General features: G+C 36.7%; 1 long non-coding RNA gene across 1 annotated transcript in view; it reads left to right on the top strand.

Moving 5' to 3' along the window:
- Window positions 1–1,150: 1,150 nt before the first annotated feature.
- LOC125096468 (uncharacterized) overlaps window positions 1,151–27,378 on the top strand; it is a 64,129-nt gene continuing 37,901 nt past the window's right edge. The window contains exon 1 of the long non-coding RNA XR_007126205.1: window positions 1,151–1,243. This is a non-coding gene — a long non-coding RNA (uncharacterized LOC125096468). The remainder of the gene's footprint in view (window positions 1,244–27,378) is intronic.

Below are 27,378 nucleotides of genomic sequence, written 5' to 3'. Positions count from 1 at the left end.
CATAAAGTATGATGTAAATCATTTTACTAAGTCAGATTAAAGGTGCTATTACTCATGGTTATGTAATACTATCTGTAATTTCTGTGTTAAATTTGACATTATAAATCCTTTAATCTGCGTATTTAAAAGCCATTCTATGGCTCATTTTTCAAACAGATTCCCGTTAACACATTTACTGCTAATGAACCACTAACATGTTCTCTCTTTCTTAGATAAACGCTGTTGACCAACATTATTATTTGCTCCTCATATAATTATTTTTTTGGCTTTTTAATTTAATTGCTTCAATAAAAAATACACCAATAATGCATTTTTAATTACACTTCCCAGGTGACCTATGTAAAAAGAGGTTTTCTAATGAAGCCACAATAATTAGCCTGTCACAGTCCAGTTTGGGGCTATTGTCTAGTTGTCCTTTCCATGGCTTGTTGTGGCATGACTAGAATTCTAAAGACCTTGTGTATTATCTCCCATAATACTTAGGAAGGTATTAAAAATGTGTGCAATACTGGCAGAAGCAGGCTTTCTAATTATTGTCAGCTATTTCTAGTGTGACGTGGTAAATTCCCTTGAGAACAGAAACAACAGCCCACTCCAGGGTTTGTAATAGGCCCTAGAGCCTAAGTAGTTGTAGACAGAGCTGTTTCCCTCCGGATAGATAATTGGTTTACATAGCAGCTCAACATCTGAACCAAATCCATTTTTTTCCTATTGTGATTTCACTGTTTACTCTAATATACATAAACTATTTTGATATATTAAATAGCATATGACTCATTCTTTAATAGCTGAGTAAATTTGCATGTTCTGTCTCACCTGGAATACTAATGGCTATTATGTCTGCTTATTTTTCATGCATGAAATATTAAATATTTGGTTTGTTAAGCATACATTCTTACTGTAAATAATGTGTTCTGGCAACTTGTTAAGTGCGATTATCCTTTAGTTTCATTTTTTCACGGATGAAATGGGGCTTTAACTTAAAGAGAAATGCAGATGATTTCCAAGAAATTTAAGGGTAGTTGTCCTTACCAGTGCAGTGTAATCAATTATTGAGAAATATTTGTTAATGTTTGTGTACTACTATTCATAGTAACCTGGCGACACTTGATTGTGCAAACAAAGAAAGTGTTTCGGAGTCTCCTGGGTAGGCAGATCCCTTGCCTCACGGCAGTGAGTACATGTATCCTGGCACATCGAAGCTCCAGCTAGATTGGGTTCCAATATTGCTGATCTCTAACAGGTAAACTGCTATTGATAAGTATTGTGAGCAGATCCTATTGTAAATGCTTTTCTTTTAAGATTATATCAGATCTTCAAGTGACTACTTTTCTCCTCAATTCCAAAGTGACTAGATGTAAAAAAAGGATCCCTCCCAGAGCCCAGTATAATAATCCTCTGACGCTTTCTGTCTTGCCCTGAATATGGGTCTTTTCTATGTTTACCCAGTGGCATCATGTGTAAGGCATTTTGTTACTACTTAGTAGGATAATTCCATTAGCCTTCAGCATTTCCCTCTCTACTACTAAAGAGGCCCTGGGAGATAATTTTAGGGACTCAGAATGATAGGATTATTTAGTGAGCTTGTATTTAATATCACGTGAGGGGCACAGAGATGAGATGTTATGACATTCTGGTTTCTGTTTTCCGGGAAAGAAAGAGGTTATTGTCGATGAATAAGAATGTAAAGTGGGAACTAAATATTATGTTGTATCCCAGCAAATTAATTGTTTTTCCTGTGTTTGGCCATCACGTGTAACAGAAAGCAACCCTTCCCCACCTCACAGTAAATGGTGGTAAATAGTAAATGGTAGCTCCATGACTTTAGGCAAGTTCTTTAATCTGTTTGAGCCTTAGTTCCGTCATCTGTGAAAGATGAAGAAATGACATTGACTTCATTTAGGGTAAAAATAGGTATTGAAAGTTCATAGCATATAGGCACCTGGGTGGCTCAGTTGGTTAGATGACTGCCTTCGGCGCAGGTCATAATCCTGGAGTCCCGGGATCTAGTCCTGCAACGGGCTCCCTCTGACCTTCCGCATCTCATGTTCTCTCTCTTTCCTCCTCTCTCTCTCAAATTAATAAATAAATACAATCTTAAAAAAAAAAAGTGCAAAAAAAAAGTGCATAGCCTAGTACTCAAAAAGAGGATAATCACTCAGTAAATATTTAGTTCTTTCTCCTTCAACTCATGTTTTTTTATGTTCTTTTTTAATGAGGTTGACAGAAACATTATATGAATAGAGATATAAGACTATGATTTTAATCAGAGATGCAAAATTTGCCCTTTGAAAAAAAATTTTCCAAATACTTTACCCCCCTGTATGTGTTTGACCTTGTATGAAATATACAAACCTGTTTGCCAAATTGAATTTTTAAATATCTGTGTTTGTATTTTAATAAAGATTCAATAAGGATTGATCCAAAGGTATTTTAGCAGATAATAAATATCTAGAAAGGACAAAAACATACTAAGATTAAAATACTTCTCTTCCTTAAAAAAAAAGAATTTCTTAGAAAAGCAGAAAAACAGAGCAAAAAAAAATCAGTGATGTGAGTGGTCAGATATCACCTTTGGCATTCTAATAAACTGTTGCTTAGATAGAAATATCAAGCTATTACTAATGGCTATTAATGTGTACATGCTTCATGTAATTTTATAGTATCTTATTTTAATATCTGTAATTTTAATGAATTGCAATTTAGGAAAGAAACAATTTTCATTTACTTTATATAACATAATTATGGATCAAATTAACCCCACACTAGTCTTAATTACATTTAGTTTCATTTGGCTGATCAAGCAATTAACATGCCACTGTATTTTGGAAGTAAAAACCAAGTTGTTATGGTCTTTCCTCCAAAAAACATGTACTTGTTCATCTGAAGTGTAGCCACCATGTAAAATTATTTCTTGGAGTGTGCGTGCATGTGTGTGTGTGTGTCTATATATACACATATATATATTTTTTGTTTATTGTACATTCAGTGTGTTCCTGCTCAAGAATAGGTATAATGAGGAAGTACGGCACCTGGGGTCTTGTTAATAATCTCTCCTCATGCCACCCTTTATCTGCTACATTCCGATTGGTTTTCATGCATTTCTTTTTTAATTGGAACTAATTTTAGGTTTGCCATTACTTGTGATTAAACAGCCTCTTCACCACACATATATTTCCTTCCATTTATGTATTCTTACCTTCCTGATCTTCCAGAGAACAGAGTGATTTGTCAGGAAGAGACCATCTTTTTACTCCATTAGCTAAGTTATATCTGTAAGGAGCGTAATTTTAACAGCAATAAAAAATATTGGGTTTAATAATAATAGCATTCAGTACCATGTGAGTATCACTGCAACTAATCCTTTTCAACTAATTGAAAATGAAAATGGCCCTTTGCAATATGTGTGTATTGTGAATAATCCTAATTAGGATAATGCAAGGTTATTTTAGCACAGTTCAGAGGCAGGGTACAGTCTCAGAAAAACAGCTGAGCTGAAGCGTAGTCCATTTAGAGTTGCCTTGGAGCCTATGGAAAGGCACAAACTTGGGGCCATGAACACCACAGAAGAGAGGTCCTTTTGAAAGTATCAGTTCCCAATTGTACTTAAATAGGATTAAAAAGGGAGAAGGGCCCCATATTGTGATATTTCTAATAGTCTCCAGTAGAGAAAAATAAATTCTAAAATCTATGACACCAACCCAATGACCATGATAGCATATATCTCGAAAAGGCTGAATAGAAGATATTTGAACAAGCTCCGTGCTGGTGTATTATTTGCTTATATTCGAAAAGCTTTGTTTTTGTATTTCACGATAAGTATTTTTCTTTATCTTCAGTCTGGATAAAGATAGTAGCTTTCCCTTGTTTTCCTGTGACATTTCATATTGTGACTGGATTTGTCAGGTTGCATCAGTCACATTTGATTACATTATATCATGTCAAGAAACAATGAAAAATAAGGTGTGTTTCTACTTTTTTACTGAAAGAAGCAGGATTCATGGTTGACCAGATTTCTTACATAAATATTTCCATTCACATAAATGATAGAAACAAAAATAAATTAGTGTGGTAAAAAATGAATGAAACTAATAATGACTGACAATTTAAATAAGACATGCTCATTGTAATAATTTATTTCACCTGCATGACCAAATATTATAGTTCTATGTGTGTCTCAACCTACTAGTGATTTATGGCTTTTAAAAGATTTTGGTTAGAGTTTGGGTGTTTGCCATCAGTAGTGACTAAAGATCATTTTTTTTTATTAATTTGAACAGTTTCAAGAAGTTATGTTGTATTCACAATACAATTTTCTACTGTTTTCATTTTTCACATTTTGCTTTTATAGTAGAGTAATCATACAAACAGATACTCTGTCAGTGAAAAGGGTGTTTGGCTAATTAGCGCATACTGACTATTTTAAATCAAGACAAAAATAGTCGTGATGTAAGAAGTTCATTGACTTCAGTTTCTCACTTCAGGCAAAACAAAACAGATAAAAGAGGGGAAAAAAAAACTCCTCTAGACCACCAGGAATACATCTGTACTTTGTGATTGTTACTTGTTATAACAAGAGAGAACCTTTGTGTGTGTGCCCTGTGGCACGGTGGGGGTGGCAAGTGGGGTGGGGTATGGGGGGTGGGAGTGGTGAGACTTGTACCCAGGCAGCCTCTGCTCAGTTCTTCCCTCGTCTGTGGTGGGGAGGGATCAACACTAGGGCCTCAGGGCTTACATGTCCTAGGTGACTTCTTCACCATTTTCTGATGTCTCATTTTGAACTCAAAACAACCCTCTGGAGTTGAAGCGGAGAGGTTAGGCCTGTTGCCCAGGCTCACACAGTGAGTAAATAGCTCAGAGGATGCTCAGGTGATTAAGCAGAAAACAGCAGCTAGGGAAACCTTGGAAGGGACCCAGAGCAGGTGGGGCATGGAACTCTCTCTCCAATCTGAGGGTCCTGAGAGGGAAGGGTTGGCAGAGAAGAATGGGAGAGGGGGGAGCACCTTGGACATTTGCTGCAAGCATCATACCTGGACTTCACTGACACGGGGGCTTGGCATCTCTTCCTAGTCCGGGAGAGGCTTCTGGAGCTCCTCTTCCTACAGAGCTGCCCTGAGACACCTTCCTTCCAAACTCTGCTTCAGTGCCCTCGTGGGTGACTCAGTACCTTTCCCTGATTAACTCTCTCTGGGAGTGGGCTGGGGCTTTATGGGTGGCAGGTGGACAGACAGGTCAGAATCCCAAGTCCCCAGTTAGCCATAGAGTAACTCAGACCTGTGGAGAGTTCTAGCCTTGGTCCTTCCATTTCCAGTACCTCCAGGGATGCCAGGGACTCCTCTTGACCTTTTCAATCTGACCCAAGCCCCCGACAGGGAATCGTGAAACATCTCAGTAAGAAGTTGTTAGAAAGGTCTTGTTATATAGAAGACTCAGGCTTTGGCTGTGTGATTTTGGGGTGGTCCTAGTAAGGGGGGGTGGTCTCTCTTGTTTGGGTACTGTCAGTAAGAGGGGACAGTTCTACATTTGGGTGTTTTTATCCCTGGTTTATCAGGAGAGCAGACTAGAGGGAAGCTGAAGCTGTAAATGATTGCAGCAGCTTCCCCAAGTCCCTCATATTATCCAGGATGAGGAAGAGTTGGGCGTTTTTTGTGATTTGAAAGATGTTGTGTGAAATCCTTTATTTTCAACAGGAGAAGCCACGGCTTGGCTGATGGTACCAGGCCAGCTCCTGGTGACACCAAGGCTGAGCTGATAGCCAGGCTGCCAGTTCCCAGACATCAGGTTGCTGTCCTTTCTCAGTGCTAAGACTTTTAATCTTGACTAGCCAGCGGGTTGTAGAACCTGCCCAGAAGAAGAGTAAGAAAATCCCATTTCTTTGTGTCTACACATTCTTCCTAGAACCCCACACCCATTCCTGTGAAATTTCTGTGTTGGAAGTTTCAAAATATATGAAACTATTGTGACTCTTATCTCAGATCTAATCCTTTATTTCTTTTTTAAGATTTATTTATTTTTGAGAGAGAGAGAAAAAAAAGTAGAGTAGAGAGAGAGGGACAGAAGGAGAGAGAGAATCTTAAGCAGACTTCCCACTAAGGACAGAGCGCAATGTGGGGCTCGATCTCACGACTCTGAGATCATGACCTGAGCCGAAATCAAGAGTCAGATGTTTAACCGACTGAGCCAGCCAGGCACCCCAAACTTTAGGATGTTGTTGTTGTTGTTTTTAATTAGCTGCCTACTACTTTTTTTTTTTTTTTTTTTTTTAGGAATTCATGGAATTCTTTTTTTTTCTTTTTAAGATTTTATGATTCATTTCAAAAAAAGATTTTATGATTTATTTCACAGAGTTACACAGCGAGAGAGGAAACACAAGCAGGAGGGGGGGTGAAGGAGAAGCAGGCTTCTCGTTGAGCAGGGAGCCCAATGCGATGTGGGGCTTGATCCCAAGACTCTGAGATCATGACTGGAGCCGAAGGCAGAGGCTTAACAACAGAGCTACCCAGGTGCCCCCCGGCTGCCTACTTATCACCCACTCTGAGTTAAATGATCTGAATTTCTGAATCAACCTTCTTAGATCTGCTCCTCCACAGAGCCTCCCCGTGCTCCTACCTCTCTTCTGTGACACATCACCAGGACATGTTGATTCTACCTCCAAAACGGAAATCTACTTTTATCTCTTTAGAACTTCTATGATTTTCCCAGGCAAAGCAAATTGCTACTTTCTTTATAGTGTATGTTTCCTTACAAGTGTGTTTATCAGATCACATTGGTTTTCCATGTTTCACCACCTAGACTCTGATCTCCTTGTTCATGTCTTATTCCTTTTTGTCTCTCCAGCCGCTTATAGATGAGGAAATAGAGCGTGATGGTTAGGATCATGCGTTGTAGAGTCTACCTAGGTTGTCTCCTTGGTTCTGGCAGTTCCTAGCCGTGAGGTCTTGACCATGCCACATAGCCACTCTGGTCCTCAGTTACATTATTCATAAAATGAGGTTGTTAATAATAGTACCCACGTTATAGAGTTGTTCTGAGAATTGATGATACATAAGGCACATGTGTGAAACAGCACCTAACACACAATAAGTTGTTGATAAATGTGCTAACTATCATTTTCACATTGTCTGGCACACACGAGTTTCAGTAAATCTTTGTTGAATTGGGTTAATATTGATTTGTGGACCGTTATATATAAAAAGTGAAGTCAGTTTAGGATATGGACACAATATTTCATCTTTATTGAAGTTGAGTCATGCTAGGAAGTCTGTAGTCAGGTTGGTGTCTGCGATCCCATACGCCACCAAAAACTAAATCAGTAGGTGCATAGATGTTGAAATCAGCTAGAACCAAGTTTGAATGTGGGTGCAAATTAGAGTAAATTCCTTCAGTTTGCTGAACATCCTCTGTTAAATGGGAATAATATCTAGTTCATGGGGCTATTTGGAAAATTCAGTGGGTGAATGTGTGTAAACTAATGAGTAAGTTACCAACCAGATAGTTTGTATTGGTTATTTTCCCTTAATTTCTACCCCCACTCTTCAAGGACATACCCTCCCACATAAACCTTCCAAACAGCATGGTAAGGGACTTGAGAGGACTACAAAGCAGTTTTCTGATGAATGGCCTCCAAAAACAGGATCTAAAGTAGGGTTAACTAGTAACAGAGACAAGCTAGTCGACATCAGATACTGGTTAGAACTGGTCAGAACTGGTCAGGATCCAGGCTGAGGCAGACAAGATTTTTTGAGGCGAGCAGGGTAGCTTAAGTTATAGTGACCACACAGGACGGGCACTACCCGGGCAGGGGTATTGAGATAGGCAGAGGAGATCAAGCAAGTCCTGTCCCTGCTGGAGAAACAAAAGCAATGAAAATTTTGAATAGAGAATTGGTGGTAGTGGTATGAGAGGACTGATAAGATGACAGAATGACCTAAAGGAAACATAGAATAACCATAGAGAGCAACCACTTCCCTAGGGATGGGAGGAATGGGGGAAAGAGGTCAGAGGCACCAAATATCCTCAAAGTGAGTTGTTACTTTCCCAACCTTCAAGTCCTCACTCTTAGGTTCCTGGTGCCGATTATGAAGCTATTAACTTTAAGCTATAAACTTACTCTTCTATATTATGTTTTGAAATAGTGGGGCTAGGACTCTGCAAACTTCACCTTCCTTTTGTTTACTGTCTCCATTCAGTTCTGCCAATAGAAGAGACTGCAGGTAGACCATATGACTGGAGGAGGGAGAAGGGACTTGCTCCTGTCTGTTTTGTGTGATGTGTCTTTTAATGGTGCTCCGGCAATGGCCTACCCTGAGTATTGGTAATTGATTCTAGTTTCCATCTTTTTCCCCCATGCTCCTAGGATCAGCCATATTATGCTTATTTTGAGGTTTCAGCTCTAGCTGGAAGAGTGTCTCATCCTCAGAAGGAGTCAAACTCTGTAGGATTCCTCATCTGAACTTCTAAGGTCTGATATCCTCAACCTCTTCCTTCTGCTGCCCTTTCTCGAGGGAGGGAACTTCTCCCCGCGTTACTGTCTCTTTATACCCTTGTGTTTTCTTGTTGCTTCTTGAGTCCTTCAATACCCACTTAACCAATTCTGTCCTTGAAATTCTCGTCCTTACTATTTCCCTGTCCAGATGCTGACTGACATAGTCTCCCACACCCTTATGAGATCTTTGGATCTGCACACAAAAAGTAGATGATGCATCCTTTGTGCACCAGATATCTTAGAGAATAAGAGAATCTGGGAGTTTGGGAATGTTGTGTTCCTAATAATATCCCAGAGGAAATCATCCTGAGCTTTTCATGCCCGCCCTCAGCATGGCTGGCATTCTTTGTTCACTATCAGTCTTTCAGTGTGGCACATTCTAGGAAGACACGGATCACATGGCAACATCTGGCCTGACACATAGGCACTCATTAAGTCATCTGTTGATAATGTAAGTAAATAGGACATGGAAATGTTTTCATGTATCTGTGTAAAACTGGTGATGATTATCTATATCTAATACTCAATATCATGGTCATTCATAAAACTTATGCCTGTAATACAGTTTTGCTTACATGAATTGTTAGTAAAGAAGTTATGAAGTAAATAGCTCCTTTGTGACAGAAAGATGCTTAACTTACAAATACAGCCAAATACATAAGTTGTGACTTTTCCTGAATTTTTAGGAAAAGGAATGAACTTTATGAACTTTCTGCATCCAGGTTCATATTGAGAGATTTTGAAGGAAATGTATAACCCATGCCTTATATTTTCTGCTAAATAGAAATATGTTCAATAGAAAACTCACGTCTAAGTGGAAAATCACTCTCTATTTTACAAAAGAATGAAATTCACATCAAACTATTTTTTTAATTTAAATGACACTATTTTACCTTATTTTATTTTTCAAGATAACACTATTTTAAAATGATAGTTTAGGAAGTTGATATTACTGTAAATATGTTAAATTTGAAATTCACCACTTGAGAACTTGTTAAATTTCAGGAGCATTCTTTGAAGAGTATTATGCTATTGGTAATACATGAGTTAAAAAGCACATTTTGTATAACATGTGTGCAGACTGGTCCTCTCGTGACTTAAAGACAGGGTGGGAGAAGTTAAATGACTGATCCTACTCAGGGCTTTTAACTCTCAACTCCAGATTTTTTCCTACATCATGCACCCTTCAGAGAAAAAAGCAACTGGTAGGAATTCACCTGTATTAGTACTTACATGAATAATAGGACAGCTTTAAGTGATTGTTTATATCAACATATGTATATATACACATATGTTGTTTTTAAGTCTTATCATGTCACTAAATGAGGCAATATGACTGGATGATATGATTGGATGATAAAGGTTATCTAGAATTTGAGGGAAAAATGCTCAGGGACTAAATGTCAAGACATGATTCTGGAGTGAGGGACACTGTGGGAGAAAGAAACTTAGAAGCCTGAATCTTCCTCAAAGAGAGAGCATATTTATAGGGATTAAACACAAAACATGAAAGAGTAAAGGCATCATTGATTTGGAGGAGATAGGTTCATAATCCTCACAGTCATGTTGCAGACTTAGGCATGGAGATAAATATTCTTCATATAATCCTGATCTTGTTTTCCTGGTCAACCCCTGACCAGAGCAGATGGATTGTTGAATCCTTTAACGTTACAACCTGGTCATAGAAAAATGAAATGGTCGAGGGAACAGAGATGCTGTCATATGGACTTGTTTTACCAGATATTCAAAAAAACACATAAATTTAACAAGTTCATGTTGATCATTTATAAATATTTTAAAAATAAATTGCAAATTTCATAAGGTCACTATGGGTGATGATGGCATTCTCATCTTCGAAAATACCTGTATTTGTAATTACATGGTATCTTATAAAGTTCCATGACTTTATTTGCAGAGAAGACATTTGAGAACAACATTCTCAATTCTCTAATTTGTGGAGACAAATGAAGTTCTTTCGAACTTTTAGAGTGAAGCATTATTGAGATTTTCTACACAATACAGGAAACATGGATAAAAAGGTCTCTCTGGGGGTGCCTGGGTGGCTCAGTGGGTTAAAGCCTCTGCCTTCAGCTCGAGTCATGATCTCAGATCCTGGGATGGAGCCCCGCATCAGGCTCTCTGCTCGGTGGGGAGCCTGCTTCCTCCTTTCTCTCTGTCTGCCTCTCTGCCTGCTTGTGATCTCTCTCTCTCTCTCTCTATCAATTAAATGAATAAAATCTTAAAAAAAAAAAAAGGTCTCTCTGTTAAACTGCATGGGTAGATGTGCTCTGTGAATGCCTTCTGCATTCCTCCCAGTGCCCACCTTTTGAAAGCCACTAAACCATTTTTGAGGAAGAAACAAAATGATCCAATTTGAGACTTTCTTAAGAATCTCTAAGGGAGGGGCTCCTGGGTGGCTCAGTGGGTTAAAGCCTCTGCCTTCGGCTCAGGTCATGATCCCAGGGTCCTGGGATCCAGCCCTGCATTGCGCTCTCTGCTCAGCGGTGAGCCTGCTTCCCTTCCTCTTTCTCTGCCTGCCTCTCTGCCTAATTGTGATCTCTGTCTGTCAAATAAAAAAATAAATAAAAATCTTAAAAAAAAAAAAAGAATCTCGAAGGGGAAAATGTACTCCTAGTGTGGCCTGGTGATTCTGTGCAAGAATAGATTATTATAACCTAGAAACTTAAAACCATAGACTATTAGGTTTGGAAGGGCTCTTAAAGTATCTTACCCAACCAGTCAAAGTTCCATTGTCCCTCACCTTGCTACAACGTAGTCATTCAGTTTATGTTTAAATATCTATAGCGACAGGAGTTTATCACCTTTGGAGGTAGTTTATATAGTAACCACAATTATTGTGACTAGTTTGACCTCCTGAGGTTAGAATGAGGCCAAACCCATCTATATGAAGAGAGTGCCATGTCACATCACCTTGGAGTTAGTATTTCCATGAAAAACACTCATTTTTCTATTAATTTTTCTCTTGTGACAGTTTCAGGTTCCTTTCCCATTCTAGCCAATTGTGTCACCAGTAGAAGAGGGAAGCTTTCCACCTATCCAACCCCCTGACTGCCTCCCTTGTTTAAAGATGCACCCAGCAATAACGTTGTAGTTATTTATTTTAGTGTTTCCCAAAATTGGTTCTTTGTAACATCATTCTCACAATCATATTATATGAAAAAAGTTCCAAAGGGCAAATACATTCAGGAAATATTGTAAATTTATATGCTTCTCATATAATTCACAGTAATTAGGATCATACTAAAAGTTCTAAGAAGCCCTTAAGAAAAGAAACCTGTTTAACTTTCTATAGTTTAGTATTCCCCAAACTTCTTTGATCTTAGAACCCTTTTTCAAGTAACATCTGCTAGCATTTCCTTGAACCAACTGTTCTTTAGAAATGCATGTTGAGAAATGCTGGGCATAAATTTATTGAGATGTCAAATCATAGGAGGAGGACGGAACAAATATTTGGTCGGGTATGTTTTTAGTAATAGGAGATACCATGTAATAAGAAGAAAAGGCAACATCATCACCACAGTATCATTGTTTTCTGGCTTTGCCCTCCCCGATTGTTTTTTTCCCCTCCCTGATTTTGTCCAAGTCCTCCCCCTGGGGTCTCACGATTTTGCCCATTTGTCTTGTTCTATGTGTGAGCACTGCAGCCTCGTACAAAACTACATGTCAGAGAACATTTATAAGAATTTTGTGAAGCCTTGAAACATCGTAAATAAGACCACCACTATAATGTTCTTTTTAAAAGAAGAGCAATGGGTTGGGGGCAGAGCAACTATTACACACATTTACTCTTCTTCATTATAAAGACAAGAGGTTATATCACACAAAATTCCTTGCCAGACAAAAAATAAAGTGACCAAAACTATTTATGAATATTTAATAATTAAAGATAATTTATCCTCAAGTAGAGGTTATCAAAGAAGTTCCTAGAAACAGGTTTCTTTCTTTCTTTCTTTCTTTCTTTCTTTCTTCCTTCCTTCCTTCCTTCCTCCCTCCGTCCCTCCCACCCTTTCTTTCTTTCTTTCTCTTTTAAATTACATGCCAAGCTATGGAAGCAATATAAAATCTTAACAAGCCACATCAAGAAGGAAAAAAAAAAGGGCCCTGTTATTTAAACTGAATTTTATAGGTAAATGGTTGGAATTGTGGCTTTCAGTTGATATTTCCTTGTTATGATTTGGTGGTATTTGCAACAAGGGTTTAATACTTTGACCTGTGTTTTATTACTTATCAGTAATTTTATAGCTAACAACCAAACTAAAGCAACATCAGAAAATGGACACAATTACAGTAGAATTTATAGAGAACACAATTCATCTCCTCTGATAAGGCAATATAAAATCTCTCCATTGCTATAATGGGTCATTCTCAAATGGGGGTTCTCTAGGATGTTTGATTAGACAGTATTTTAAGAATTTAAAGAAAATGCTCTTATAATAATGTAGTGGTTTTTCAACAAGAAAATAAGGTTTCCTTTTTTAAAATCTCCCTTTTTTAGAACATGAACCAATACTCTTCATAGTGATAATTTGATAATTACTGTATTTCTAAGTTGAGGAAACTGGTAGAAAATAAAATCTCCTTTGTTGGTAGTCAGCAAATGTTAAAAAAACAAAACAAAAACCCACAAACCAATAACCCTGAAAACAGAATCAGCAGGGATCTTCAGAATATAAAACTAAGAAAATGGAATTGACTGAGATGTTGCCCAACAATAATAATTTATGAATTGTAGTATTTATATATGTATACATATATATATGTGTATATATTTTATATATTTATGTAATTATATATATATTATATAATATATATATAATTCACACACACGCACAGACATACACACATATGAGAACCATGGCCAAGAAAGTGTATTAAAATTTGATAGGAGAGGGGGCGTCTGGGTGGCTCAGGGGGTTGAGCCTCTGCCTTTGGCTCAGGTCATGATCCCAGGGTCCTGGGATCGAGTCCCTCATCAGGCTCTCTGCTTGGCGGAGAGCCTGCTTCCTCCTCTCTCTCTGTCTGCCTCTCTGCCTACTTGTGATTTCTGTCTGTCAAATAAATAAATAATCTTTTAAAAAAATTTTTGATAGGAGGAGAAAAACCAGGGTCTTCCTTTATTTTATGGTCTTTAAAATTGGAATTTATAAGAAATGAGTTCACATAAAATACTAAGAAAAGCAGATGAGAAGACCCTGCCTTTATTTCAATGCTTTGACTCTGAAACTAGTAGGTATTGATTAAAAGATGTTATCATACTGACAGGCTTTCAATAAGTCATGCGGAATGGGTTAGTATTTTTAGATTGAGGAATATGTCTGTAAAATTTCCTAAACATAAACAGCATCTCCCTATAGCCGCCACCTTCCTGTGGTGTTCTGAGAGGTGCAGTGTGGGATTTTGAGTCCTAGTTCTGCCCCTTATTAGCTATTCATCATAGATACGTTGCATACACCTCTGAGTCTCCACCATTGGTTATAATAAGCAAAACAGGTGTGAAATTGTCATCCTCCCTGGGCTGTGATCATAGCTCATACAGGATTCCAGAGTGTCCTCCCTTTGATAAGTATATAATAAATCTTATATCTCTTTTCGTCTCCTTCTCTTTCTTCTCCTCCTCCTTCCTGTCTTCTCTTACCTTTCATTTTCCTTCTCCATCCTTATTGTTATTAAACTTCCTGATGTCTCATTTCGAATTACCGTATCTCAGCTCTCCATTGAATCAGACCTCGCCAGGTCAAGGGCCAATGGGCTCAACTGCAATAATCAGAAGTAGAGTGACCTTGACGGAGTAATGAAGAGAAGACAGAAGTGAGAACTGTGGTGCCTCAGTTCCCCAGACTTTATCCTGCCATGGACTCCACCTTAAAATACGTCCAGTGATGTGATAGAAGGATCCCCCAGGAGGCTCCCAGAGCGGCTGGCTCGAGCACAATGGTGGGAAGTGTGTCTCGGTCTGCACTGACCTGGCTGCTGGCAGGACTCCCTGCCTCTAGCTTCTCTCCCCAGCCTCGCCACCCTCACAGGCTGCGGTGGACAGTTGGCGGAGGGGGGAGGGGGGAAGTTGTGGAGGGAGGATTTAAGAATTCAGTAGCAAAAGTTGGAGAAATTATGAGGATTCTGACATTTAAGAATTTCTTTTTTGCAGTGCCTTATAATTTCTAAATGTCAGAGAGAATTGGAGTGGCTACTAAGTCTGAGATCTTAGCACAGAGTTAGGTCAGTTTTATTTTACTAAAATTGGCTTGTTTACATCTCGAGAGTAAACACCGTACTCCAGTGTGGCCATCTCTTTTCCTCTTCTGTAAGAACTCTATCATTGGTTTTAAGATTAAGGGCCACGATTTCAAAGTCAGCAATAACAACAGAACCAGATTCACTTATTGGCTATGGGGTTTGTCTGTTTGGTTTTGTTTTGTTTATTTTGTTTTGTTTTGTCTATTAGGACAATAAAACAAGAAAGAAACTAACAATTTTGATGTGTGTCACATCCAAATAGTTCTATTATCAAGACACTTAGCAATAATTTGATAAGAACACCTATTCAGAGACACCAGAGTCACCTTTAGAGTAATACTGATATTTAGATTTTCTATAGACATCGATTAGGCCGTAAAATGGTGTCTTTCAAAAGTAAACCTAAAGGAAAAAATCCAGGAAATTGCGTTTTCATTTAATTCACTATTTCTAAAAGGCAAGAGCGTTTTAAAATCTGTAACAAATACTAAGTCACTAAGTATGTGACTTGCTGGTAGGAGAGTAATTTTGGATTATAACTGAGTCTGCTCTTGAAGGTTTTCTGCAATCTCATATGTACACAAATAATTTTTGAATGATTATTTCCCCATCCTTATGGCTGGGTCCAAAGGCCATATTCCTAATGAAATTTTCCAAGACTCCTCCAGAGGAGAGCATTTTCTTTCCACTCTGAATTTCCAAAATGTTTTTTTCTACTTCTCTTTTATTGCGTATTAGTTTTTACATTATGTTGTCATTATTTCCATATAATTTGTATCTTTCCTATTTAAATGTCAGTCCAGGAAAGCAGAGCTATTTGTCTTATTTATTTTCATATTCACCATGATACCTTACATGAAATAAATACTTGTATTATTAAATATATGAGTGAAGGAACTAATGACTCCCCACTTGAAGTCCATTATTTTGAGATTAACTGCCAACGTGAGACACACAAACACACACGCATACACACACACCCCATACATACACATTCAAGAGTGATCTCAGAGATACTCTTTCATTCTCTTCCCATATTTTACTCATTAAGATGCTGAATGAAGCTCAGAGAAACAAATACTAAAAGAAAATACACAGTATGTCCAAGAACACTCATGAAAGTGTTTTTCAACTGGATGAAAACTTAAAGATTATGTAGTTTGATACTTTTACTCTTTTCTCAACCATTTATGTATGCATGTACATATGTATGTATGTGTATATGTATGTATGTACTTATCTATTATTTTTAAGCAAATCAGAGGCTCAGAAAGGAAAGTGACCAGTAAAGGCATATCAGGACTTGCTGGCAAGAGCTTGGACTAGAAGGCTGTTCTTCCAGTCGTGTATTGTAGAGCCTGGAAATGGTATTGTTTCTGTGATACACAAACCCACTAGTAGCTTTTGCATTTGGCCCAGCCAAACCAGTTCACACACATTACATAGGACCTGGGCTTGTCTGAGAATGCCCCATATGGATAGGTCTGGAAGACTTAGGGGAGACAACACACATCTCTAGAATGGCAAAAACCACTGAAAACATACAGCTTACTTTTTACTTTTATCTTAGTGTATTACTTTCCTCTTTTTATGGAAGAATCTTTCTAGATACCACTGCTTGTTGTTCTCACAACTATGAAAAAGATTTGCATTCTCCCATTTCTCCTCTCACCTATGATGAGGAGAGAGAGATGTTTACATTTATAAACTGAGCTGGAGACAGAACCAAGGTTTGAATCTAAACATTTCAAGTTATAGCCTGGTGTTCTCTCATCTTCTATCATATCCTCATATGTGCAGGATGTCACACAAAGAGCATAGAAAACAAAAAATAATTGGGTTTCTGTAGAAATGTTAACCATTGCCCTAATAAAATATTTTTCAACTGAGGAAATCAAAATATTTTGTGAACCTGCAACAGGTAGACCCCAGTGGCTATACTTTATAGGTCAGGGAAGTCAGAGAAGGCCCTTTTATTGCATTCTTTTTCCATGCCGAGACTCAAGACTAAACATTTAGCCTATTAATGATCCTGTTTTTGTTAGTTAATTGGGTTTCAAAAGATACGATTTTATATGATATGTCAATAGTTTCTATGCAAACAACAACAACAAAATCAAACAGAAATGTAATATGTGAATACTGGATAAACACGGTTGAGAGTTTGAGGTTTCCTTCCGAACTTTTTTATGTAATATGTAAGTATATTATCTAAACATACCATATAGGGATATTTAAAACTTGAACTATATGTGTATCATTCTATAACAGCCTTTTTAACTTCACCATGTGATTTCTAAACTGTATTTAACTCTACTCCTAGTATAGATACTTAGCTTATGGGTCATTTTTGCTTTTGTTTTGTTCCATCTTCCAGATGAATCTACCTTGGGTATTCTGCCCCTTCCACCTGTTATACGCCAGTACAGCTGTTCTCTTATGATAAAATCTTAGATGTTAGAATAGCTGGATCATGCAGGGGAGGTTCCCCAACAGCACACTGTGACATGAAGATTGCATTTAAGCATGTTAGGAAGTACGCCCATGGGGTCAAAACCTGGGGAACGGAAGGGAAAGAAAGAGGACTGGGAGAAGTTGGCTGCCCTGCAGTCTCAGGGAAGGCCTCGGCTGAACCTCCAGGGAAATCTTAAGCTGGCATGGCCATTCAGAGTTGCCTTGAGCGGGACTGAGGGGGTCGGTCCCAAAATTGATTAGTCACTGGATGTGGACTACCTAAGGAAGGAGGCCAGCCTGCCCTCGAGCAAGGTGGTTCTTTTCAGCCAGGGTGATTCCTGAAGACTGTTGACAGCTGAGGGCTGTCTGCTGGCAGCGCTGCCAGCAGCTGGGGGAATGAGTCCGAAATTTCTGAAAGGGGTCTGGGTGATGCATCACTGTACTGTGTCAAAAGGCAATGTGCATGATACAAATTGATACATTTATAAATTGTTAAGTTGTACCAGATCACCATCCAAAAATTTGTTAAGATACACTAATTTATTTCACCAGCAGTATGTGAGAATCCTTGTTGCTCCAAATCCTTAACTCTAACAACTGTCAGTCTTCATTATATTTGCCAATGTGATAGACAAAAAGTCCTCATTGTTGTTTTAATTTGCATTCATTTATTAGCGAGATTAATATCTTTTCATACATTTAAAGGCCATGCATATTTCTTCTTTAGTGACTTGCCTGTTTATGCCTCTTTTGCCATTTTCTAGTGTGATCATCTTTATGCACCAAGGATATTAACCATTTATTTGTCACATATGTTGCACACATTTTTCTGAGTTTTTATATATGCTTTTAAATATATAAAAGCACATAAATATATAAAAGCCTATAAATATTTAAATATAAAGCTTTTAAATATACTTTATATATCCTTCAATGTAGTCTTTCATATATTCAAATCCATCCATCTTTTCTTAATTTCTACTCTTTAGAGTAAGAAGCATGTTTCTTATTAAAGATTATAAATATATCTTCATATATACTTGACTTGTAATACTTTACGGTATATTGAATCCATTTTGAATTTTTTAAATGAATATGTATGACATGATACTACAATCGAAGTTTGTGTTGAGGCACCAAGATACGATACCTTATTCTAAAGGACCTAGATGGGGCAGGTGAAACATGATACAGCCATTACAATTTTATATCGTGATGGTTGCAGGGCTCGTCAACCCCTAAACAATATCTAGGGTAGGTGAGGGTCAGGAGCTGCTGATTAAAGGAGTGGACATTGTTCAGATAAAGCTCTTCGTGTCCCAGGAATCTCACTATCAGCCTCAGGGGGAGGAGTGGCATGGTGAGGCTCCCTTCACTTTAAGGAGACCACTTAACTTGTTCAACTGTCCTCTGAAGTTCCAGGGCACAGTGGGTAGGTGTCTGATGCGGGATGGAGAACTGAAAGGACAAGTGACTAGCTTACTAGCTTCTTTGATGTTAGAATGAAGGGCAGATTGCTACTGAGTGGCTGATCTGCATTCCCAGAATTTCTCAGAAGAGAGGTTTCTGAGTGTTTCCTATGATCAGAAGCTCCCCACCCCATGCCCCTCAACACAGAAGCATAGAACATGGGGTCAGCTTGGGTCTTATCCCAAAGGGTCACCGATGAAGACAAAGAGAGATCAGCAGAACTCAGGTTATATTTAAAGGAGAAAGAAGGAAACAAGACAAAGTTTATAATTATAACCTATAAGCCCTGCTTCTTCAACATGATAATTATAGTAGCATGAAGCAAAGATCTAATTTTTTTCATAAATGTAGCTAATATTCATGAATTTAAAAACCATTTTTTTAATATGTTAAATTTAAATATCTATCTACTTGTTCCTGTATTCCACACTGTTCCAAAAATATAATCATTCTGGGCACCTGGCTGGCACAGTCTGTTAAGTAACTCTTGGTTTTGGCTCAGGTTGGGGTCAGGATCATGAGATCAAGCCTGGGGTGGGGCTCAGCACTCAGTGGGGAGTCCGCTTAAGATTCTCTCTCTCTCCCTCTCTTCCCCCTCCTTGCATCTCTCAAATAAATAAATAAATCTTTAAAAAAAAAGAATATAATCATTCTTCTGCATTGTCATACTCTGTTAATACAATGAATTGATAAACTATTTCAATATCCAGTTAGAGAAATTTATTATCATTTTGGTCTAAACACTTTCTTCTTTAGAATTTTTTTTTAAATTTTATGATTTGACAGACAGAGATCACAAGTAGGCAGAGAGGCAGGCAGAGAGAGACGAGGGGAAGCAGGCTCCCGCTGAGCAGAGAGCCCAATGTGGGGCTTGATCCCAGGACCCTGGGATCATGACCTGAGCCAAAGGCAGAGGCTTAACCCACTGAGCCACCCAGGCACCCCAGCATTTGTTTTTTTAAATGAACAAAATAAACTTTCAATTAAGCAACCTCCCAAATTGTAGCTATTTTATTGGAATTACAACAGATTTACAGAATGTTTTGGGGAGCCATCTTTTATAAAATTTAGATTGCCCATCAAATACTTGGTATGTCTTTATCTCCTTTAGTAACTTTTTATGTTTTTTTTCCTATATATCCATATAATTCGTATTATATCCAATCCTAGATATCCTATATTTTAATTATTATGGTGAATTGGATCATTCACTCTCATAATCACAAAAATCATAGGATTATATATATATATATATATATATATATATATATATATAATTATATGTACTGATAAATCCCTAATAGCTGACTCTCTGGAGGAATAACAAAATCCCTGCCTTTTGGAATTTGCAATTTTTTTATGGATTAATATTTCTTCCATTTTATTTCTTAAAATACCTATGGACATCCATGCCACCAGATGTGGAATTAGGGAAAGTGTGTTAAATTTATTCCTGGGAGCTGATATAAACCAATTCTAGAATATCACATTTCCTTACATCTTTTCTGGCTAAATAATTTTTAAATGATTATAATCAATTGTGACGTTCAAAGTAAACTTTATAAATAAGAATTTAGAACCTAATAATCAGAATCTAAGAACTAGAAATTAAAATTTAGAAAAAATTTCCATGAATTCACTACTCATCCCTCTGTCTAGTATATGTTAATTGAGGAAACATTTATGATGATTTATCTTGGTCTTCCTCATAGGGGTTCTTGATCTTGTGGTTTTCCTTTTTCTTTTGGTGCTGGGTCTACTGTTGGCCTTGTAGATAAGTGAAGTGCATTGCATTGGAAGTGGGCGTCTACCACACTCAACAGATTTGAAGTCTCCACTTGACCATGCAAGTACTCTGTGCCAAATAGACTTTGAGAGAAGCAACTTAAAGCATAGTGTTCTTGTGAAAATTTTAAAGCTCTTCCATGTGATCTTTGCTGGTGCAGCTCCCCAAAGTTTCCTCCACATCTGCTGGTTGGACTTCACAAGTGCCTGCCTCAGAGTTGAAATTCACAGTAGAAATGCTGTGGAAATTAATTGGACTTCTGAAACTTTTTTTTTTTTTTTTTGCTTTCACTCATTTTTGTTGTGATGAGCCAAATTCCCTTACTAAGACATTAGCCTCATTCTCTCATCTTTATCTCTCAATTAGGAGCCATCAACATTTTTACCTTAAGTTAAATCTAGGGACAAATGCTGCATCCGTTTCTTTGGGGTTCAGCTAAATTTCACTCCTCTGTCATCTTTCCCTGATTCCTTTCCCACTCTCCCAAGTTGGAGTTATAGGTATTTTCTTAGCCACTATTTCATGCTTGAGGGTTTTCCAGGCCTTTTTGGGAAAATATTTCCAATTACTTTTGAAGTAGCTCCTTTCTTTTTCATATGAGTTTGCTAGGACTGCTATAACAAACTACCACAGGCTTAATGACTTTAATAAAGAAATTTATCTCCTCACAGTTCTGGAGACTCTGTCCTTGGCTTGTAGAGGACCATTTTCTCTCTGTGTCTTCACATGGTCTTGTCTCTCTGTGTGTCCGCAATTACTCTTCTTGTAAGGATGCCAGTCATAGCGGATTGGGGTCTACCCAGATTATCTCATTTAAGTTGAATTACCTCTTGAAGACCCTGTCTCTAAATAAAGTCACATTCCGAGGACTAACGGTTGAACTTTACCATGTGATTTTTGGGGGGACAAAATTTCAACCCATAACAACCCCAGGGTTGATTTTAGATAATTATATATTAGTTGGCACTTTATTTCATCTCCTTACTTGAAGACACTTAATGTGGTTTGCCATTCTTAATTCTATCTTTTGTATTTTTATATTTTCTCAGACTTTTCAATAGGATATGGGGAAAGGGGGAAGATCAACACTGGATTCAAATTGCTATCTTTATTTTGAAGTCTTCTGATTTTTTCCAATAATGCCTGTGCAGGAAACAAAGAGAAGTCAAAGTGTATCATTAGTGATTACTACAGTGTACTTATCTACCCTAACCCCTAATGTGTGTGCTTGTGCATGAAACTTCAGAGAAGAATAAAACTGAAATGCTATCATATTTAGTATTCATTTGAATTGGTCCAAAATGTTGATAAACCATATTTTAAAGTTGTTGATTAAAGTATAATTAAACATTAACATGACTTATGAAGTTAAAGATGAAATATGATGGAAATAGCCGGAATTTTCCTGGATCATGGCCAGACTATCATAGTAATGCTAAACATTCACAAATATTTCCATTGTATTTATCTATATATAATGTATGTAACATAATATATTAATCTACAATATTTCTGCCTACTTTTATCTAATTGTAACCTTATTTTCTATATCGAAACATGAGCCTTTATAAACTACAAAAGCATTGTTTAAAAAGGATGGTTAAAAATGGGTCTTAAGGTTTCATATTGTAAGAACATTTCTTGTGAATGTATTCCATTCTACCCTCTTGACGCCTCAGCCCACACAACTAATACAACTGCTCCCTTTAATTAAAATAGAAAATATATTACTTATAAACCTTGGTCTTAAGCAGAGCTAGATACAAAATCTATAGTTCCCATAATGGGAGAGGCACTGCAAAATGGAATAAAATGATAAATTGATAAATACATTGTATAATTATTTGTTCCCCATTGCTATTTATCTTTTATCACTGGCAAAAAGTACAAAAGAATTATAAAGCCTCTGTTTTAATAAAAGAAAAACTAGGAATTATATAACTTATGAGATCTTGAGGTTTAAAAAAGTTTTTGATATTAAAATTCTCCTTAGATCTTCTTACGCTTCACATAAGTTTTCTCTTTTCTTTCTAATAATCAGCAAAATCCTTCCAGATAATTTCTCCTGTTATTTATTTCAGAAGAGCCAAATTATGGAGGCAAAAATAGTTCTCAATGGCATGTCCTATTTTGTACTTGTCCACAAATGCTTTGCTCATACATTTGAAAAATGAAAACAAATGCAACTATATTAGGACATGAACTTTAGATACCTAGTAAGTATTCCCTGGAGGGGAAGAAACAGAAATATGAGCATTCACTCTGGGAGTTTTTCAAGTCCTCTAATCTGTTTGAAATTATTTGGATGCCATTAATTAAAGATTATAATTTTCTTGTTGCTGTAAGCAAACCTCAGTCTGACATTTTATATCTGTGCTGTGTTCCTAGTTATTAGGATTCTGGAATCAGGATCTCCCTTTATTGTGCCTGAAGTACAGTTGGGTCTTTCTACTCACAATTACATCTTGACTCAAATGAAATGTTCACATTTCTGCTCATAACATAGACGTTTTCTGAGAGGGGAAGAAGGAAGGAATGTGGAAATTGGGGGAATCAATGCAAATGGGCCACTGTGCTCATATATATTTTTTCGTCATACAGATTGATGAAAATACTCTTTACCTCCATAGCTTTACTTATAGGTTTCATAGTAAATGAAAGAGATACAGTAACACAGAGCTATATTTAGAAAACTCTTCACACTCAAAGCAGTTTCAAGACATTTCTCTAATAATATAAAAACAGAAAAACTGCACCATTGTTTTATTGTGTTTATCCATAGGCTAGTGTGTAGGAATATAAAACCAAATTGCTGCTCCTCAGGAAAGTAGAGAATCTAATACATATTTCATTTTAACTCTGTTTAAAATAAAGTATGAAGGTGCTACTTGGCTTCACTGGGTTCTTGGTTTATAACTTACTTTAAGGCAGTTTTTACAACTCCACGGTCTCCAACTAAGTCCTGGGACACATATAGAGACTAGGTTGAATCCATCATAACTGTCCAGTGATGAGAAGCAAATAATCAAAATAGCACTTACCTACTAAATGTCAGATACATTTCTCTATTTTTTTATAACTCTCGACTACTCTGTTAAAGTTAGTTGTTTTAACCATGATTGTAGAGGGGAAAAAATGGACTCAGAGAGTAATCATGGTGCCTAGGTTTGAAACACAGAACTGTCTTACTCAAAAGGCTACATTGATTTCCACTCATGAAGTCACCTATTCAAGCACTTGTACTGATTCTATGGCTTATAGTTACTACAGTGCATATAAAGACACAAGAATGGAGATGAAGAATATTTGAGGTGAATCCCAATTCTAAACTTTCTTTTGGCTCTACCCAAGAGGTTCAGCCAAGTAGTTGCAACCAAAGGAATGAAAACATATATATACATAACCTCTATTACGCATTGCTCAATGACTTCCTAACCAGGGAATAGCTAGGATGAATTACAGACACACCAAGATTCACAGATATGGAATATCTGAGCTCTTGAGGTAGTGAGTCTACCCCCTCAAGCTTCTTAACTGTCTTCTTCCAAGTCACTCTTGCCACAGTTGTATGCATAAGAATCCTTTAGATTTCAAGAACATCCATTGCCTAACTGGTCCAGTTCTGTCTCCTGCCACCCTTCATTTGGTATAGTAATACTGAGACACTGGCATTTCCAGGACACATTTTGTTTTTCCAAGCGGTCATGTCTTTGCTCAAGCTGACCTCTGCTTTGGGAATGCTAACACCACTACTACCTCTTTCCTAAATCCAACTTATCTACTTGGGGTATCAGATCAAAGGCAATTGTTTCTGTGGTTCCTTTTTTAAGTCCCCCAATAGACCAAAGTGATTCTCCCAAGCTCCCACAATCTTGTATGTATCTTCATTATTAAAATTAAAATGGTTTGTTTTTATCTTTCATTACTATCTCATTGTACTCTAAAACGCATTCTGACAGAAACGATGCTCTCCATGTCTAAATTGGTGATAGGATCAGAGTAAACCCTCACTAAATTTTGTTTAATTAATTGCTTAAAAATGATAGAGGGACGTCTGGTTGACTCAGTCGGTTAAGCCGCTGCCTTTGGCTCAGGTCATGATCCCAGGGTCCTGGGATTGAGTCTTGCATGGAGGGGTGATCCTTGCTCAGCTTCTCTCTCTGCCTCTGCCTGCCACTCTGCCTGCTTGTGCGCTCGCTCGCTCTCTCTCTCATAATAAATAAATAAATAAATACATAAATAAAATCTTTGAAAAATGATATAGAAAATAAGACTACAGGGTCCTCTTTTTTTTTAGTTTTTCTTTTGGCAGAGAAATGAATATATATCCAATCATATAATAATTAATAACAAAAATATATTCCCAAGATTACCCACTACTATGTACGTAAAAGGAGTATCCATAGTTTCAAGTTTCTATTTGATGAGAAAATCAAAGAAGAAATTTTACTATTAAAGAATCATTCCTTTTAAAAAATTTAAAAATGGAAAAAATTCTAAATTCTTCAAAAAAAAAGTATTGTTTGTTTTCCTTGCATGATACTAGTTTCAGTGGTCCTGCTATTTAAATACTTAGAATTAAGGGACAACATGAATATAAGGTCAATGGATAGAATTTTTTCCTACGTTTTATTTAGCAGTAGAACCTACTAAAGGGAATTACCAAAGAGCTAAGCATATTTCTGTGGATTATCATCAAAGGGGTTTTTGTGTACTACTTTAAATTACAGTTTTAAAATTCATAGTCAGGAAATACTGATGCTGTGTTCCTTACTTTTTTGAATAAGTTAAAACTTGAATTTATTTAGAATAACACAATCACAATGAAACATTACGAATGTATCTGAAAGGATTGCCATTCAGTGAGTGAACCAAATGTATTTCAACATATTTTCTTGAAATGTATTGGGGAAAACAAAGCTCTTTTAAAAATTATTTTTAATGATTAATTATACAGCACTTACTGCATTGTGCATAAACTCTTCTTTCATTTTTTTTAAAGATATGTAAGAATGTGACAACATAAAATTAATCCTATAAAATTCAGAAAGGAAGTTTCATACTCAAGGTTGTAAGTGGAGAAGTGTCATTCACTGGATGATTGTGTAGAATTAGAGAAGAAGCACTTGGAGCCATAAAGAGGTCACTGGGAAAAATTCGACAATACCTATGTTGTTTTGCCATAAATAGTACTGTAATAAATATCCTTGTAACTACTTTTTATTTTTCACTTTTAACGACCTTCTTTAGAAAGTTACTTAGAATTTTGTGTAAAAGAATATGCAAAATAGGGGTTTTTTTACATGTTATTTTTTTAAACTTTTTACCTTTTTAAAAAAGTTTTTAATTCAAGTTCTAGTTACTTAACATACAGTGCATTTAGTTTTAAGTGTATAATATAGTGAGTGATTCAACACTTCTGTATAACACCCAGTGTTCATCCCCACAAGTGTTCTCCTTAATCCTCATCACCTGTATAATCCACTCCCCCCACCTTCTCTCTGGTAATCATCAGTTTGTCCTTTATTTATTTTTTGGTTTCTTGTTTGTTTTAGGATTTTTTTTGTTTTTTATTTAATTATTTTTATTAACATATAATATATTATTAGCCCCAGGGGTACAGGTCTGTGAATCATCAGGCCTATACATTTCACAGCACTCACCATAGCATATACCCTCTCCAATTCCATAACCCAGCCACCCTCTCCCTACTCCCCCACCCCCAGTAACCCTCAGTTTGTTTTATGAGATTAAGAGTCTCTTATGGTTTGTCTTCTTCCAGATTTGTTCTCTATTGTTAAGAGTCTGTTCCTTGATTTACCTCTCTCTCTTTTTCCCCTTTGCTTGTTTGTTTTGTTTCTCAAATTCCATGTATGAGTGAAAACATATGGTATTTTGTTTCTCTGATGGGCATTTCATTTAACATGATAATTCTAGCTCCATACATACACCCCAATGTTTATAGTAGTATTATCTACATTATGGAAACTATGGAAACAGCCTAATTGTCCATCAACTGATGAATAGATAAAGAAGATGTGTATATGTATACAATGGAATATTACTCGGTCATAAAAAAAAGAATGAAATCTTGCCATCTGCAAAATAAAGTTTTCAGTCTGTGTTCCTAAATGCTTCTCCAAAAAGTTTTCCTAAATTTTCATACCATCAGAAGTATAAGTGTGTGTGTGGTTTTTTTTCATCAAAATGTAATTTCTTATCAAAATATGTTATTTTTAAAAAATCCCTACCACAATGATCATTTAAAAAATCTTATTTAGTTTGCATGTTTTTGGTATTAGTTTGCATTTTGATTTGTGATGAAGCTTAGTTCGGTCACAGCGATTATATCTGTGTGAGTGTGTGTGTGAACATCTGAAACTTTTCTCAACATAGAAAAGCTAGTTGGTTGTCTTTCTCTTGTAAATGTCAATGCTTTGTATATAATAGATAAGTTAACTTTTGTCTGTTATATATATTTCAAATCCAGCTTTCCACCTTGCTATTTGATTTTAGATATTATTTATATTGATTTGTGACATTCAGAAATTAAAAATTCCGATATAATCAAAATCAACATTATCTCCTATTATCATTTTCTGGGTTTCATTTCCTGCTTAGACAGTTTTTCTGCATAGTAAGATAATGTTATTTTCACCTGTAATTTCCTAGAGTGTGTTTTAGCCCATTGCTACATGGATAAAGGTTTGGGTGATTGCATTCTCATATTGCTTTAGCATTGAGCATGAAGAAGCCCATGTTACCGTTTTTCAATCACATAAGGTTTTATGGGTAAGAATCTTTAAAGTTCCTTCCAGTTGAAACATTTTGATTTTATGATTCTGTATTGTGACATTATTCCTGCTAGCATAAACCTTCACAAGTTACTAAATGCATCGGATATTTGTTCTGACTCTATATCGGTTTT

Source organism: Lutra lutra, chromosome 3 (genome assembly GCF_902655055.1).
Source record: "Lutra lutra chromosome 3, mLutLut1.2, whole genome shotgun sequence".
Lineage (NCBI taxonomy): Eukaryota > Metazoa > Chordata > Mammalia > Carnivora > Mustelidae > Lutra > Lutra lutra.
This window is presented reverse-complemented; position numbering and strand designations above follow the sequence as displayed.